The sequence below is a fragment of the Schistocerca nitens genome, chromosome 3 (assembly GCF_023898315.1).
Source record: "Schistocerca nitens isolate TAMUIC-IGC-003100 chromosome 3, iqSchNite1.1, whole genome shotgun sequence".
Lineage (NCBI taxonomy): Eukaryota > Metazoa > Arthropoda > Insecta > Orthoptera > Acrididae > Schistocerca > Schistocerca nitens.
In genome coordinates, this window is record NC_064616.1 from 941155269 (window position 1) to 941172861 (window position 17593).

Below are 17593 nucleotides of genomic sequence, written 5' to 3' on the forward strand. Positions count from 1 at the left end.
GTTAGTTCTCGCCATACTTCACGCCTTATTTCTGCAGCAGCTTCGTCAGGTAGTTTTCTAATTGCTTCTTCAGTTCTACAGATACAAGACGTTAATCCAGGATTTCGGTGTAGGAGCAAAATTCAAGCCCTTTCATAAAGCAGCAATCGTTGAGATGTCCAGGTTCTTATTCGTTAGATTAGAAACTGGGTACTTAAAAGGCCCTTCTTGCTGAGAGAAAGTAGTCACGTGAATCAAACTTTGCAACTCGCCTTGTGGTGGAGTTTTGATGTGTGCCGTCAAATTTTGCCCAAGTTACGCCATCAGTCCATTCCCAGGTAATAGGAGGAATACAAGATGCTATATTGAGACGTAGGTGATACAACTGGTCCAAGGTCAAATCCAAACTCCTACGAGTATATCTGATTATCTCTCGAACCAGTGCCAAGCTTGCTTTGAGGGCAATCTTATTAGTAGCAGCACTATTAGTGAAATGCACAACTTTCGTGAATTTATATATAATAACACGACTGCACAGCCTTCGTAAAGTGCTTTAAAAAGCTTGCAAATGACTCACCTTGAGACTGGGTGAAAGGTTGTCAGCCGAAATATTTGTAGAAGAGTTAATAATATCCCGGATGTGACGACTGAATTTCGTGGAAATTCCTGCCGCTCGTGAAATCGAGGAGTCGGCCGACAGACTCCACAGGTAGAGAAAGCAACTGGTGTGCCTTCTGGGGCGATGGTGGTGATTTGAAGTGTTTAACATTTTTGAAATTGGTATTCAGTGACTCTTCGTAGGGAGCAATGCTACTTATCCAATCCCAATAGTCTACAAGAATTCGACGTATGTCCCAGCGTAAGAGGGTGAAATTCTGCTCAGTAATTATTCGGTTTTCCATGCGAGAGTTACTATTTGGTGAACATGTGTGTGTTCCGTACGAACTGGCCTCATTTGAGGCCACGAAGTAATTACTTAGGTGAAGATGGTGTTAAATAAATTCTTAACTGAATAAAAAAATTAACATTTTTCGTGAAAAATTGTTGCGTCGTGTCTCTGTATGACCCTTTACCTATTGATTTTCAATTGTTATCCTATGTTCTGTTTGTGAAAACTTTAGGAGCAAATTGTTAGAAACCAATCGGAGGCAGCCTATTGAGGTCTAGCGGTGAATGCTTAGCAGTCTACTTGTAGGATCTCGATATCTTGCCAAGTGTAGGTATACAGCTACAAAGCAGTAACTATTTATTTTACGTAAGTGAAAAATTTATTAGTTTATCTATCGAGTCAAACGAGGCTAGCGACTCTTATCTGGACTGGTTTTAATAGAGCGGCACTGCAGACAATTAATCCAACTATAGTAATATTTGATAGTGAATATGGAGAACAATATGTTACATAAATTGCCTGGTATGCCTGTCATCGCAAAGAGTTCCAAGATTCTGGCTGCGGCAGCGAGAGAGACTTTGCGGGTGCTACGACCTCTACGACACGACAAACGCTTCATTGCCTCAGTTTCGCACTGTAACGTGAACTCTCATTGCAGTTTCATTGCCTCGTATGCGCAGCCAGTGCAGTGTATGATGAACTATCACTACACTTTCATTGCACTGTGTGCACAGCTAGCACAATTTACCATGAGCCAACACAACAGTTTCGTCATTCATCTGCACAGTTAGTGCAATGTACGATGAGTTATGACAGCACTTTGACTGCCTCATCTGCACAGCTAGCACAGTGTACCGTGACCTATCAAAGCAATTTCATTCCCTTGTATTGGCAAATAGTGCCATTTACCGAAAGCTATCACGGCAGTTTCGTTCCCTCGTCTGCACAGCTAGCACAGTGAGTTTGAAGTTATAATTGAGGTGTCGTTGTCTCGTCTGTACAGCTAGCATAGCGTATTGTGAGCTGTCATAGCTGTTTCAGTGCCTCGTCTGCACAACTAGTGCTGGGTACCATGTGTTTTCGTATCGATTTCATAACCTTGACTGCACATTTAGCACTCTGTACCGTGAGCTATCATTGTAGTTTCGTGGCCTAATCTGCGCAGCTAAACCAGTATACCACAAACTATCACGGCAGTTACCTTACCTCGGCTGCACAGTCAGCAGAGTGCACCGTGGGCTTTCCCAGCAATTTCATTGCCTCGTCTGCACAGCTAGTGCAAAGTACTATGGGCTATCACGGCGGTTTCATCGCTTCATCTGCTCAGCTAACGAGTATTACCACAAGCTAAGACTGCAGTTTCGTTGCCTCACCTGTAGAGCTAGCACAGTGTAATGCAAGGTATCACTGCAGTTTCTTTACCTCGTCACAGCTCGCACAGTTTACTGTGAGCTGTCATTGCAGTTTCACTGCCTCGTCTGCACAGCCAGCGCAGTGTACTGCGAGCTATCCCTGCACTTTCATTGCCTCGTCTGCATAGCTAGCTCAGTGTTCATGAGCTATAACTGCTGTTTCGTTGCCTCAGCTGCATACCTTTTCACACTACTGGAGCTCCCAGTGTCACTGTTCCTACACGTATGTTAATCCGCACGCTCTGTTAGGTGCGCATTGCAGGCACACTTGTTTTTTGTGCCACCTTACGTACAACATCTCGAGAATACAGGTGCTGAAGTTTATGCTGCTTTTCTGCAAGAGTTTCTCCGCTTACTAGTTTCTTACAAAGTCTCACGTTTACTATGTTCCTGTATTTTCTGAAAGGGTTCAGACGCCCAGAAAACACTGTAGGTAAAATACAAGCAACTTAATATACAGGAAGGCACTGTTCTGAACGTTGCACATCGTGTTTCCGAGACACCGTTACGTCAACAGAATAAGGCTGACGAGCTTTCATGTATTAAGAACTTTTGGAATGAAAATTTAATACTTGCCGTACTTAGAGTTATAAGCCCTGTCGTAGACATAAGGCCAGCTTTTCGAATGGAATGGCCGTGGACATAAGACAGACTGACACACGACGCGTGTCGCTCACCCTGTTAGCGTAATTACTCGTCGGCTGGAGCCGGTCTGTTGCTAATTGGTACTGCCGGGTAGCAGATTAAAGGCTGCGTCTGCTCCATTTTTCTGTCCGATTCACCCTGTCTGTGGGACACGCACTTGCTGTGCATCAGGGAATTCAGTACTTAAATAGCAACAATGTCAAGTCCGACGCAGCGTATTTTTAATGGAGCTTCCAGAAATCCTTTGGAATGAAAATATACGACTGAATTTGTTTTCCAGAGAGAGCATGTTGATAACTGTAAGAGTCGGGAGTTCTGAGGTAAATTGCAGATAAAGTTGTAATAGTCGTTCCTCTCAGCGTTTACGGTATGTAGTGTCACATCTATATTTTTCCTGATTCTTCTTTGCAGTGCAGTATTCTGAAAATAATTCAGATGATAAAAAAACAACAAAGTCTTAGCATCGACAAATGGCCGCAGAAATAAAGCGTATTTCGCTGCAAACTCGAATCAATAATCAAAGCTGCTGGTAGCGCATTGGGTTTGTGGGCTGAATAAATTACACAGATCGAATCAGAATGAGACAATTACATGTACCAAGCCTACATTATTATTCTAGTTACGTATTACTGAAATGGAGGAAAAAAGTGTCATTCACGCATAATGATGAGTGTCAGTGGTATTTAGAATACAGCTGTGATGTAACTGTCAATGGAGAAAGAACAAATACGCTTACCACTATATGGGTACATTCCAGCAGTCATAAGATTAGGGTTCAGAATAAGGTCCAGAAGAAGTTTCATCAACACCGGTGTTGCAAAAACAGCATATACAGCAAGGAAACAACACTGGATTTCACGACTTGAGTGTAGTTCGACCTGGACAGTCCTTTCGGAAACCGTCTCACCTGGGTATGAGCAGAATTAGATCGACTGGAGGTCAGTCAACCATCTCCGATCTGGAGTTGGCAGATCCAGCAGTAGCCTTCAGAGATTACACTCACCTGTGAATCCCACTTACTGCTGCGGAGAACAATATATCATGGAACACCTACTGGTCTTTCAGTTATGTCCCGTAACTTCTTGCACAGAAGATGTTCTGCTCGCAAGTTCGAACGTAACCGATGTGACAAGATTTTGGGCAACAGTAGTGTAGCTTCGTAATTCTAATCCATTCATGAATTTCCATGAATTTTATTTGCTTCTTACTCGAGTAAATAAATGTATTAAAATTTCCGGCAGAATAAAAGCAATATCGACATAAATGAATTGACTGGCATGTAATTATTCTCAAATACGAAAAATCTACTCCCTCTGCCCTACATCACATATGTATCAATCTTCACACCGTTGTCAGATATTTGTAAATAATTGAAGGGCTCACTTCAACCACATGTCTGAACCAAAGTTACCAGGGTCGTGTGATATACAATTTAATAATCAGCTCGGCGTAAATTCCTATTTCAGTGTGTATCTTATGGCGGATAATAACAAAATTGTTCATACAACTTCCATTCTTGTAATTAAAATTGGAAACAGCAATCTGCTGTATAGTTATGAATAATGTTTCATGTTTGCTTATTATGACACTTTGGAAAACGGAAAATCTCTGTAGATATTAACACTGATACGACGAAGAGCCATTTTGTTTAAGTAAGCTCGCTCTATTCATCAACAAGGTCTAATCACTGCCACGGACTTTATAGGTACATATCCCAGAGGTAGGATTGTAATCGGCCTATGTGACATGCAGTAGAAAGCCTTGCACCAGGTAAAGAATGGACCGTAGAATAATTGTACTCATTTTTTCCGTTATTACTGACAAAGTCTGTGTTCAACTTGAAGATAAAATTGTCGTCTGAATTAGCACAAAAGACGGGAATCTCCACCTCACAGCTGTAGCGAGATCAGTAACGAACGTTGTTGCATTCTGATTTAGCAAGAACTTGTAAAGCTGTCGCTTCCAACATTCATTAGGGAACGATTCCGCAATTCATGCTGGGTAATGTGTCCTGCGTTTTCCGTAAATCATCGGAGATGTCCGCGTCCTAAATCATGCACGTATCGTTCCGGATACGACAGAAACGCGATTAGAGTGAGTAAAATATGTAGCTGGTAGTTTCCTGCCGCCAGAGTGGAATTTCCCTCACGAGAAATCAATCTACATATGAAACGTACGCGTTTCTCAAAAGGGACTTTATAGTTGTTATTTAAGGAATAGTTTTTGAAAGCTTCGTTACTTCTTTAAATCGAGAAATTACATCCAATGAAAATAGACTCCTATCAAAAAGTCACAATTAATTGACCGAAATCGAAAATGAAAACCCATGTTTAGAGCAAAAACAGAAACGTATTAACTACTCATAATCATGGAATAAGTAAATTGGAAGAATCCGTGGGCACGTTGAATCAAAAGTTTCTGTTCCTATTACCGCATACGTTTTTAGATTAGAATAAATTAGCTGACAATTTTTTCGCGATAGTTTTGTGAAAATAATGTTTATCTGCCATACGCTTCTACTTCTCACTAAACGATTTTCGACATAGCATTTCTAATAATTCGCCGAAGTTTGGTGCACATTGTCATGCCAAAAGATATGAATCTACAACAAATGTATATTTGCCTGTCATTAGGTGTAAATAATACTATTAAATACGCAGTTTTTAAAACAAGAACATTTTCATTACTAAACTCACTTCATATTTTCATGCAATATATACTAAGAACGTTGCAAGGTGTAGTTTTACAGCGATATGAATTTATTAACTACGTTAAAAACACCTTCAACTGCTGTAAGAATTTGGCGATATTGCAGGTCATCGACAGCGTTTCTGTCCTCAAACAACGAATTAATGATGTTTGGAGATTGTTGTCTCGTCAGTGTTCCTGCTGTGATATTAATAGAACGTGTATAGAAGAATTACTCATTTCTATTTGTTAACCGAGCCTGTCTTACTTGGTTAAGTTGCTGATTCCGGGTTCGTGAGATACTGTTTAGAGAGAAGAGAATTGTTGCGAATTCGGGTTTCCCAGCGAACAGAAAGCTGCAGCGCTGGCTGGCGTGCGCGCCAATCGCGATCGATATGCTCAAGCATTCCGACAATAAATTGCGGTCGTCCAGCAGCACAATGTTATCGTTTTGGAACAGGGAGACGAATTCTGCCTTGTCGGCCGGGGCTCGCGACTCGCCGATTTGCTGGCGCTGTGGCTACGGCGTGTCCTTGCTCAAGTGGAGACGTATGGCGGTTGGCCGCAAATCAAGTACGTTCTATAACTCAGATCACCCAGATTGAGTGTTAATTTTTAAATACCTGTAATTGTGAATAGTTGAGGGATACATTACGTCAGTTCTCTCTGAGCGGAGTAGTGGTTCCTGTTCTATTAGCTCCCAATGAAAATTTCGAAGCACTTTTCATAGGAAAAGGTTCAGAGTACTGATGAGACAACTTCGTTACAATGTCAAATGTCAAAGGAACGTAAAATACTGTTTCAATGGCACAATTGTATTTAAATGAAGAAAAGTGAAAAAAACACCATAACTCGCATAGGAATATCTTAAATTTTCATTTACCTGTCTACTATTTACTGCTTCATAGTGTAGGCTTTGTGGTGTATTTCTTCTCCACGTTTGTCACTTAATATGGGCTGTAGACACACTGTTTCGTTCTACAATCCTGTATATCTAATGAAACCACAACTTACGCTCCGAAGGTTGTAGAACAGTTTTCATATAATACATTTCACCAAAACATTTTAGATCTAAGGTGTTTGTAATTAATGACTCTATGCTTGATCATGTAGTATAAAAGACTAAATTACGCATAATGTGTTACAGCGATCTCGAATTTTGAAGATTATCATTTACTGACATTATCTGACGTCCACTGGTACAGAAAGGCATACTTCAGATTTTTCCGTGCATTCAGATCTTCAGTTATACCCAGTCCCGTATATGTTGTCCTTACTTTCCATTAGATCGTCGACTTGCTCTTTTGTTATCTCTTGGCATCCATCAAAGCACTTCCTTGACCCTTCTATATTTCATTAGCCCGACTCCACCTGTATTTGATTTTCATTAGACCCATAGCTACATCTTCCACTCGTGCGTCCCGCCATCCAGTTGATCGGTCTATCTGTCGCTTCTAGTAGTTACCAACAAATATCTCCCAGTTTCTCACTGAGCAACCGTCAATACTTGAATGGTTTTTGCAGCAGTAGCACATGTGTCAGGCGCTATGTAAGATCTCCTTATGTACGCTATTTGCAGTTTTTCATTCTTATACTCGTTGGGAGTTTATTATTTAAATATCCATTTGGCTTCCCAAAAGAACTCCGGACCACTTTTACTCTTCTGATTATTTGTTTCCTTGTACGTCTAGTCGTTGTGGTGTATACAGAAACACTCAAATGTGTTCCATTAGTTCATCGCCAGTTTATTCCGTTTTGTCTCCTTCTGTTATTTCTACATCAGTTTAGGATTATTATAACTCAGTTTCAGGAATACTTCCAAACTTGCTCTACTTAGTTCTCCAATTCGTTGTGTAAGTTCGTGTGAATTTGCGACAAACTGAACTATCTGCTCAGAAAGACGGTAGTGCTTCGATATATTTCATTTACACTTATTTCTTTAATATTGACTCTAAAAAATTAACACTAAAAATTGTTCGCTATCGAAACGGTTTATTATTGTTCTATGTGACACAAAGTAATTTGTACGATTTGTCAGTCGCGTGTTGCCTATTTACGTGCTATCCAGCTGCCTGTCTAGGCGAGCTGCTTACAGCGGACGGGTACAAACAGCAAGCGGAACAGAAACGTGTTAGCAGAAGCTGCTGTCAGGCTGACATATCTCGGCGCCTTTGCGCTGTTGCTGTCGCCTCGCAGTGTTTGCGTGAGATCTTGCGATATCTCAGCAGGCGCATCTGTCCGATGGGCCTGCTGCCCTCCCGACTTGACGAAAATACCTGCAGGCAAAAGTAGGAACGTCTCACTTTGTTTTTGCGCTGTATGCTTGTTTAAGCAACACACGTAATAAATATTCTTTCTTTTAACTTTCTGCGCTACTACATATTAATATGATTAATCAATCTAAAGTCATAGAATCCATTCATTGCCAGTGATTCAAATATTTCTAAGGAATGAGTCGAGGTTTTATGAACTTACGGGTGTTTAATCTTCTGAAAACTGCACCATTGTTCAGCGTGTGAATTCAAGAATACTGTGGTCTGACTACAAACGCATGACTTTCACTGTTGCGAGTTACATGTAAGTTTGTAGCGAACGATGACTTGTGTACGAACAAGGAATCCCTTGAATGCGAGGTTACAAAAGAACAGATGTGTTTGCGGCGTTCAACGCACCACATGTAGCCTACCATACAACCACAATATCTTTGCTCGCGTATCATGTCATTTCTGGAAACCAGAATCTACTCTGTAGGAATCAACATGGATCCCGGAAACAGCGATCGTGTGAGACCCAACTCGCTTTATTTGTTCATGAGACCAAGAAAATATTAGGTACAGGCTCCCAGGTAGATGCCATTTTCCTTGACTTCCGGAAGGCGTTCGATACAGTTCCGCACTGTCAACTGATAAACAAAGTAAGAGCCTACGGAATATCAGACCAGCTGTGTAGCTGGATTCAAGAGTTTTTAGCAAAAAGAACACAGCATGTTGTTGTCAATGGAGATACGTCTACAGACGTTAGAGTAACCTCTGGCGTGCCACAGGGGAGTGTTATGGGACCATTGCTTTTCACAATATATATAAATGACCTAGTAGATAGTGTCGGAGGTTTCATGCAGCTTTTCGCGGATGATGCTGTAGTGTATAGAGTAGTTGCAGCATTAGAAAATTGCAGCGAAATGCAGGAAGATCTGCAGCGGATAGGCACTTGGTGCAGTGAGTGGCAACTGTCCCTTAACATAGACAAATGTAATGTATTCAAAATGGTTCAAATGGCTCTGAACACTATGCGACTTAATTTCTGAGGTTAGCAGTCGCCTAGAGCTTAGAACAAATTAAACCTAACTGACCTAAGGACATCACACACATCCATGCCCGAGGCAGGATTCGAACCTGCGACCGTAGCGGTCGCTCGGCTCCAGACTGTAGCGCCCAGAACCGCTCGGCCACTCCGGCCGGCTGTAATGTATTGCGAATACATAGAAAGAAGGATGCTTTATTGTATGATTATATGATAGCGGAACAAACTCTGGTAGCAGTTACTTCTGTACAATATCTGGGAGTGTGCGTGCGGAACAATTTTAAGTGAAATGGTCATATAAAATTAATTGTTGGTAAGTCGAATGTCAGGTTGAGATTCATTGGGAGAGTCCTTAGAGAATGTAGTCCATCAACAAAGGAGGTGGCTTACGAAACACTCGTTCGACCTATACTTGGGTATTGCCCATCAGTGTGGGATCCGATAGGTTCGCAGGAGAGCTTCTGTAAAGTTTGGAAGGTGGGAGACGAGATACTGGCAGAAGTAAAGCTGTGAGTACCGGGCGTGAGTCGTGCTTCGGTAGCTCAGTTGGTGCAGCACTTGCCCGCGAAAGGCAAAGGTCCCGAGTTCGAGTCTCGGTCGGGCACACAGTTTTAATCTGCCAGGAAGTTTCAACACAGTCTGTGATCGCAGCTTCGCGGTTGCTGTGGCGCACGCTGGCGCCTGCTAGAGGTTAGCCTGTCACCGGGCGTGTTATTGTGTGTCAGGAGTATTGTTTCAAAAACAAGCGCTGTACTAGCGATGCTGTTGGAGGAGCTAGTCGCAGTTGTTATTCCGGAGTCGTGGGAAGTCATGCGATACCTTCTAATATTATGTCAGACTTCGTTTTGATCGGTGTAGTGCAGCACCTCAACGTGGCACGGGCTCCACAGGTCTTCGGAAGTCTCCTGGGGATATACTGAGCCATACTGCCTCTGTAGAGGTCCATAATTTGGATAGCGTTGCCGACGTACGATTTTGTGCACGGACTGACCTCTCGATTTTGTACCACAAATGTTCGAAGGAATACCTGTTGGACTATCTGGGTGGTCAAATCATTCGCTCGAATTGTCCAGAATGCTTTCAAACCAATCGCGAACAACTGATGACCGGTTGTACGGCGCATTGCATTCATAAAAATTTCTTCGTTGTTTAGGAATCTGAAGTCCAGAAATGGCTGAAATTGGTCTCCAAGTAGCCGAAGATAATCATTTCCAGTCAATTATCGGTTCAGTTGGGCCAGAAGATCCAGATCATTGCTTGTAAATACATTTCAAACCATTATGGAGCTACCACCATCTTGCACAATGCCTCGTCGACAACTTGGGTCCATGGCTTTGTGGGGTCTCCGGCTGAGATCGTGACTCATTTGACTGGAGCACGGCTTCCCAGTGGTCTAGGGTCCAACCGATACGCCCAGCAGAAGCGCTGCAGATGATGTCGCGCTGTTAACAAAGGCATTCACATTGGTCGTTTGCTGCCATAGCCCATTAACGTCAGGTCTCTCCGCACTATCCTACGGATACGATCGTCGAACGTCCTGATTTCTGCGTTTATTTCACGCAGTGCTGCTTATCTGTCAGTACAGACAACTCTGCGCAAAAGCTAGTGCTCTCAGTCCACCGGGGGCCGAACCGGACAATAACCGTGAAAGAGTGGTTCGGTGTGGGGCGGCGGAGGGGTGAAGTGTAGTGCGGTAGTTGTCGTTGAGTTGTGGACCACTGCGGCTGCGGCGGGGACGAAGCCTCTCCGTCGTTTCTAGGCCCCCGGTTAACCTACAATACAATTGGTAAAGTGGCCCATAAAAGCCCAGTTCTACACCTTAACGACCCGTAGCCGTAGATGTCATTCGAGACGGTGCATTGCCCTGGTTGGGCAAGAGTGGCGCTATTTTAAAGAGACTCTTCCAGAAGTAATTCATGGGAACCAGGGAATACCTAAACAAGGGTGACTGGACGTGGTTTTAATGGCGCTCCAGCAAAACACGATGCACTGTATGAGCAACCACGTAACCTTTTTCGGAAAGACTAATGTGGCTGTCATTGTTGGGATGTTCATTTTTTTAAAAAATACAATTTACGTAGAAAATAGTTTCATCATAGCATTTTGTACAGGGGCTCTACATAATTTTTGAATAAAAACATTATTTCGCAGTGGGCCATTAATTATTTTTATTTATTTGTGTGACTGGGCAGTTACGACATTTACGTTATTCAAGTGCGATTTATTGTATATACTGATGAAATGGATTCTTATCATATCAAACCATGAAATGCACATGGTGACCATTCATGTTTGCAAACATGGCATACTTGCATACTTGCTCCGGACACTGCGAGAGGGCTGTACAAGCAATGATCACACGCACGGCACAGCGGACACACCAGGAACCGCGGTGTTGGCCGTCGAATGGCGCTAGCTGCGCAGCATTTGTGCACCGCCGCCGTCAGTGTCAGCCAGTTTGCCGTGGCATACGGAGCTCCATCGCAGTCTTTAACACTGGTAGCATGCCGCGACAGCGTGGACGTGAACCGTATGTGCAGTTGACGGACTTTGAGCGAGGGCGTATAGTGGGCATGCGGGAGGCCGGGTGGACGTACCGCCGAATTGCTCAACACGTGGGGCGTGAGGTCTCCACAGTACATCGATGTTGTCGCCAGTGGTCGGCGGAAGGTGCACGTGCCCGTCGACCTGGGACCGGACCGCAGCGACGCACGGATGCACGCCAAGACCGTAGGATCCTACGCAGTGCCGTAGGGGACCGCACCGCCACTTCCCAGCAAATTAGGGACACTGTTGCTCCTGGGGTATCGGCGAGGACCATTCGCAACCGTCTCCATGAAGCTGGGCTACGGTCCCGCACACCGTTAGGCCGTCTTTCGCTCATGCCCCAACATCGTGCAGCCCGCCTCCAGTGGTGTCGCGACAGGCGTGAATGGAGGGACGAATGGAGACGTGTCGTCTTCAACGATGAGAGTCGCTTCTGCCTTGGTGCGTATGCGTGTTTGGCGCCGTGCAGGTGAGCGCCACAATCAGGACTGCATACGACCGAGGCACACAGGGCCAACACCCGGCATCATGGTGTGGGGAGCGATCTCCTACACTGGCCGTACACCACTGGTGATCGTCGAGGGGACACTGAATAGTGCACGGTACATCCAAACCGTCATCGAACCCATCGTTCTACCATTCCTAGACCGGCAAGGGAACTTGCTGTTCCAACAGGACAATGCACGTCCGCATGTATCCCGTGCCACCCAACGTGCTCTAGAAGGTGTAAGTCAACTACCCTGGCCAGCAAGATCTCCGGATCTGTCCCCCATTGAGCATGTTTGGGACTGGATGAAGCGTCGTCTCACGCGGTCTGCACGTCCAGCACGAACGCTGGTCCAACTGAGGCGCCAGGTGGAAATGGCATGGCAAGCCGTTCCACAGGACTACATCCAGCATCTCTACGATCGTCTCCATGGGAGAATAGCAGCCTGCATTGCTGCGAAAGGTGGATATACACTGTACTAGTGCCGACATTGTGCATGCTCTGTTGCCTGTGTCTATGTGCCTGTGGTTCTGTCAGTGTGATCATGTGATGTATCTGACCCCAGGAATGTGTCAATAAAGTTCCCCCTTCCTGGGACAATGAATTCACGGTGTTCTTATTTCAATTTCCAGGAGTGTATCTGAGGTCATCAGTCCCCTAGAACTTAGAAATAATTAAACCTAACTAACCTCAGGACGTCACACACATCCATGCCCGAGGCAGGATTCGAACCCGCGACCGTAGCAGCTGCGCGGTTCCGGACTGATCGGCTACTGGGAGACCAATTGCAACCATTCATGGACTTCATGTTCCACACCAACGATGGAGTTTTATGGCTGAAAGTGAACCATATCATCGGCTCACAGTTGTTCGCGATTGGTTCGAAGAACATTCTGGATACTTCAAATGAGTGATTCGGCCTTCCAGCTCGCCTGACATGAATCCTATCGAGCATTAATGGGACACAGCCGTGAGGTCAGTTCGTGCACAAAATCCTGCATTGGCCACAATTTGCAAGTATGGAAGGCTATAGGGCCAGCACGGCTCAATATATTTGCAGGATACTTCCAACTGCTCATTAGGTTCACGATTTATCGTCGTTCCTCCAGCGGCATTCAGATGGCACTCTCACCGACAAACTGTGAGCCATAGATTTATATTAAATAACATTAGCTAAGGCTCATCGACGGAAGGTACGACAAGAAATGTCTCTCGTTTTGTAAGTGACCCAACACCTCTATGCCGGCCCGAGTGGCCGAGCGGTTCTAGGCGTTTCAGTCTGGAACCGCGCGATCGCTACGGTCGCAGGTTCGAATCCTGCCTCGGGCATGGATGTGTGTGCTGTCTTTAGGTTAGTTAGGTTTAAGTAGTTCTAAGTTCTAGGGGACTGATGACCTCAGAAGTTAAGTCCCATAGTGGTGAGAGCCATTTGAACCAACAGCTCTATTTTTCTGCTCAAATATTTCTGATGTTGTAACTGGATACGAGATATACCTAACCACCTACAGTTTCCTTCTTTGAGCGAAGCGGAAGACCGGGCCTTCGTTTATTGTATATTTCGTACTAAGTCACACAGGCAGAATCATCTCCGGTTTAGACTTCTCCGTAATTCGCTATCAGACGATCTTTTTAAAAGGGAAGATACCAGGGGTAGTAAAATATGAATCTAGGCGCTTCAGTCTGGAACCGCGCAACCGCTACGGTCGCAGGTTCGAATCCTGCCTCGGGCATGGATGTGTGTGATGTCCTTAGATTACCTAGGTTTAAGTAGCCAAAGTTCTAGGGGACTGATGACCTCAGATGTTAAGTCCCATAGTGCTCAGAGCCATTTGAACCATTTTTGAAGTAAATTGCAGCCGGCCGAAGTGGCCGTGCGGTTAAAGGCGCTGCAGTCTGGAACCGCAAGACCGCTACGGTCGCAGGTTCGAATCCTGCCTCGGGCATGGATGTTTGTGATGTCCTTAGGTTAGTTAGGTTTAACTAGTTCTAAGTTCTAGGGGACTAATGACCTCAGCAGTTGAGTCCCATAGTGCTCAGAGCCATTTGAACCATTTTTTTAAAGTAAATTACAACGGAAATTAAACTATATACGAACGTATGTAATGAAAAGTAAGTATTTTATTTAAAAAGATTTCAGAGTTTTCGCATAAAAAATCGAAGGCATTACTTTCGAGCACTTCCTCGTACATGTACTTAAGTTTGTTACGTGGTTAACTCGTCAAGTCAGCAGTTCAAGGGAGGTGCTCAAAATGTAGTCATACCTGAGCTGTACAGTTAACTACATCATGGAATGGAGTTGCTATCGCAAATACCTGACTAACGCCATTGACGATATGAATCTGATTGTGAGAGGAAGCCTCTTTTAAGAGAAAACTAGAGCTAATTAAAGTAAAAATACCAACGGAAATTTTCTATATCAACATAGCGATTTCCGCAACAAAGCCTTTGTCAAAATATTCTTCGATCTGTTATTAAGTCTTTGCTCCCTGATCTGTTCCATTCCTTTGCTGTCGTTACCTCTTGTGCTGTCTGTCCAGTCACAATTATATGACCACCTGTCAAAAGCGCGTTTTGCGCCGTGGAAGGCTGCGAAACATGCCGGAAGAGAATCGACGAGGTTCTGGCAGGTACCGACAGGGATATGGAGCCACGCCGATTCCCGTGCCGTGGCCACTGCGGTAGACTTCTCGGCTCAGGATCCACGGTTCGAACAGCCCGATAGAGGTCGTCCCACACATTCTGGATTGGGTTTCAATATGGGGAGAGTGCTGGCGAGTGGAGCAGGGTAAACTCGTCCTGATGCTCTTCGAACTGCAGTCAACAAGGGGCATCAACCAGGCGCCTGCTGAGGAGGACTAGACGGAAGAACATTCGCAGAACGGTCGTTGGGGAGACAAGGTTGGTAGCCCCTTGGATCATCAAGATGGTCAACTGCTTAAAAGTTGCACTTCCGTTCACCCGTGCAAATCTCCACAGCCCTCGTTCACCCCTTTGATCTACGGCTCGTGCTGCACCGCAGTTGCCTCGGTGCCGCATTTGGATAGCGCCATTTTGCCATGCACAGTATACCTTAACCATGGCGGCAAGTGAATAGTTTACAAACTTAGCCTGTTCGTAAGCGCTTCCACCCTTGGCCCGAAACACAGGAATTATGCCCTTTTGGACGTCAGATAAATCGCTCCTTCTCCTCATAACGACAACGAGTGCACTATTTTCGGCCCCTCCCCTACACGTTTTATATACAGTACCCTCCGCTGCTAGTGCTGCCACCTGGCGTTTGTGAGTGGTTATTGCACGCTGACGTCGAACAGACGCAGGGGTCACATTAATGTGGCTGAATTGTGTAATTGTCTAATATTAGCTTCATTTACTTTTTCTTTCATTCTAGCAGTTTGTTATACACTTCTACAATTATTTACTTGTGCATCGCGCTTGCAGGCGGGTTTCATATAACATGGTCAGATTATACGTCAAGCTTACCTACACAAGATGTTGCGTGATTTTTCACTGTTTTTAACTGTTAGAGAGCTTTCTCAGACTATCAGATACATATTGTGAGTATTTTAATCTTATACTATCAATTTGAACGTTAGGAACCTCATACGATTAAACACTGTGTAGACTCCGCTCCAACAATCGAATGTTCAGTTGAAGGGTTACTATAACGTGTTGAAGTGTGTATAGTTGTGTAATGAAAGTTAATTTGTTTTATAATTTAGTTTCCTACTAGTTTCCTTCTCAGGCCTCTTTCTTTGATTTCCTTGATCTTATTTGCTGAATTGCTAGGAAGTCGAAACAAATAATGATTCTATTTGAGTAAACGGAGCCCAAGAAATACAATAAAATAAGCTCTTTCTTTCATCGAGGCAGTTTGGCATTCCATAGAAGACGAGATAATTACGGACTGGGCACTAGATGTTTCAATAACAATAACGCACAGTATTAGCAGTAATGTTTTCGGATCAACCATCAACGAATTTGGAGAAAGAGGGCTACAGTAACAATGAACGTGTTATGTAGTGAAAAATACTGTCACCACATGACACAGGGCTACATAGAATAGGATCAGTTCCAACACTCTCACCACAATGTGTCTACATAAATTATGCCGAATTTCTCTGTATTTATATTCGAGTCAGCTAGAATATTGATAGCGTTAGATTTCAATTTAGTCTACGTTTAAGTGTGTTAGCTTACTTGGAGGGGAACTTACCGAAGCACGGAAGCTGCTACTAGGTTCCTCGCACACGAGGGAGCTGTCTTAACGCGCGCGCCAAAGTTCGTGTGGGTAGCGTACTTGCCTATGGCTTCATTAACCTTAGTTAATTAACTGTAAGAAGTACAAGTTCCTTCTCGCTGATCAGGCAGGCCATCCTGTTAATTAAGCTGCCGATGTCATCGTATCTTCTCATATTGCGATACTGTTCCATTTTTAATCGAGACGCAAGTAGTTCACCCAGTTGGGCTTCTGCGATACTTCCTTGAGAAGTTTCAAAGATTTTTGTCTTACTTGTAGACTAAAGACCGTATGATGATGATGTCAAGAAATACACTCAAGAATAATCTATGTAGAAATCGTAATAATAATAAAGGCACTCTTTTCCATTTTTCGACCTATTGAATCCATCTGGACACCATATCACAGGTGTAGTATAGTTATCGTTGCTCAATTTGATATACGGTAGGCAGTCACACCGACGTCCCACGTGACTTTTATTCCACTACTTCGTTTCAAAACGTCGTAGAATAGCGCGTCAGACTTTTTTTTTAGTTTAACTGCCGAGAATCCCCACTTCAGAAGATTCTGTCATGTATTTCTGTTTCAGTCGCATGGTCAGAGACAGCAATGAGCCAGTGATTTGAGTGAAAGCGTCCCACGGAGTGGGAGTAGGGTTTGCGAGAAGCTGCAGTTCATTCCGTTACTATTTTCCAGACTTTCCATCAAAATGAGACTTTATTTACGGTCCTCTGATTTCCCTTTCTTCGGACTGTTTATTCACTTTTATAAATTCTTGTTTATTCTTATGATGAGGTTTTTCTACTGAGTAACTTTCAGCATCCTTACCTTAACTTACTTGTAGAAGTTTCATTGTGTCCAAATGGCTCTGAGCACTATGGGACTCAACTGCTGTGGTCATAAGTCCCCTAGAACTTAGAACTACTTAAACCTAACTAACCTAAGGACAGCACACAACACCCAGCCATCACGAGGCAGAGAAAATCCCTGACCCCGCCGGGAATCGAACCCGGGAACCCGGGCGTGGGAAGCGAGAACGCTACCGCACGACCACGAGATGCGGGCTATTGTGTCCAAATAACATCAGAATTTCTCACTCAGCTCATGCACCTCTTTTTATCCTGCCAACGTTATATCGGAATTCAGGAATCCTTACTGTTACTGTAAATCTTGCGCTATCGCTGACAGTTACCCCCCTGCCTTGGACTCATCTTTCGATATCCTTTTCACTTTTATTCGACACCTTACCGTTCTTACTTCCCAGAAATGACCTCTTCTTAACACTGAGTTGCCAGTATAGATTTAAAATAGTAGCTCATTCTTACGCTCAACAGTTTGATACCATATGTTGACGAGTTAGAAACACACACAAGAGGTAACTCTTTGAGTTACTTCAGCAGTTTGTGATA

General features: G+C 44.0%; 1 non-coding gene across 1 annotated transcript; it reads left to right on the top strand.

The window, feature by feature from the left end:
- Nucleotides 1–13192: 13192 nt before the first annotated feature.
- On the top strand, nt 13193–13276 carry Trnas-gga (transfer RNA serine (anticodon GGA)). Its single transcript is given in 2 exon segments — nt 13193–13232; nt 13242–13276. It is a non-coding gene; the product is annotated as a tRNA-Ser (tRNA).
- Nucleotides 13277–17593: the final 4317 nt, after the last annotated feature.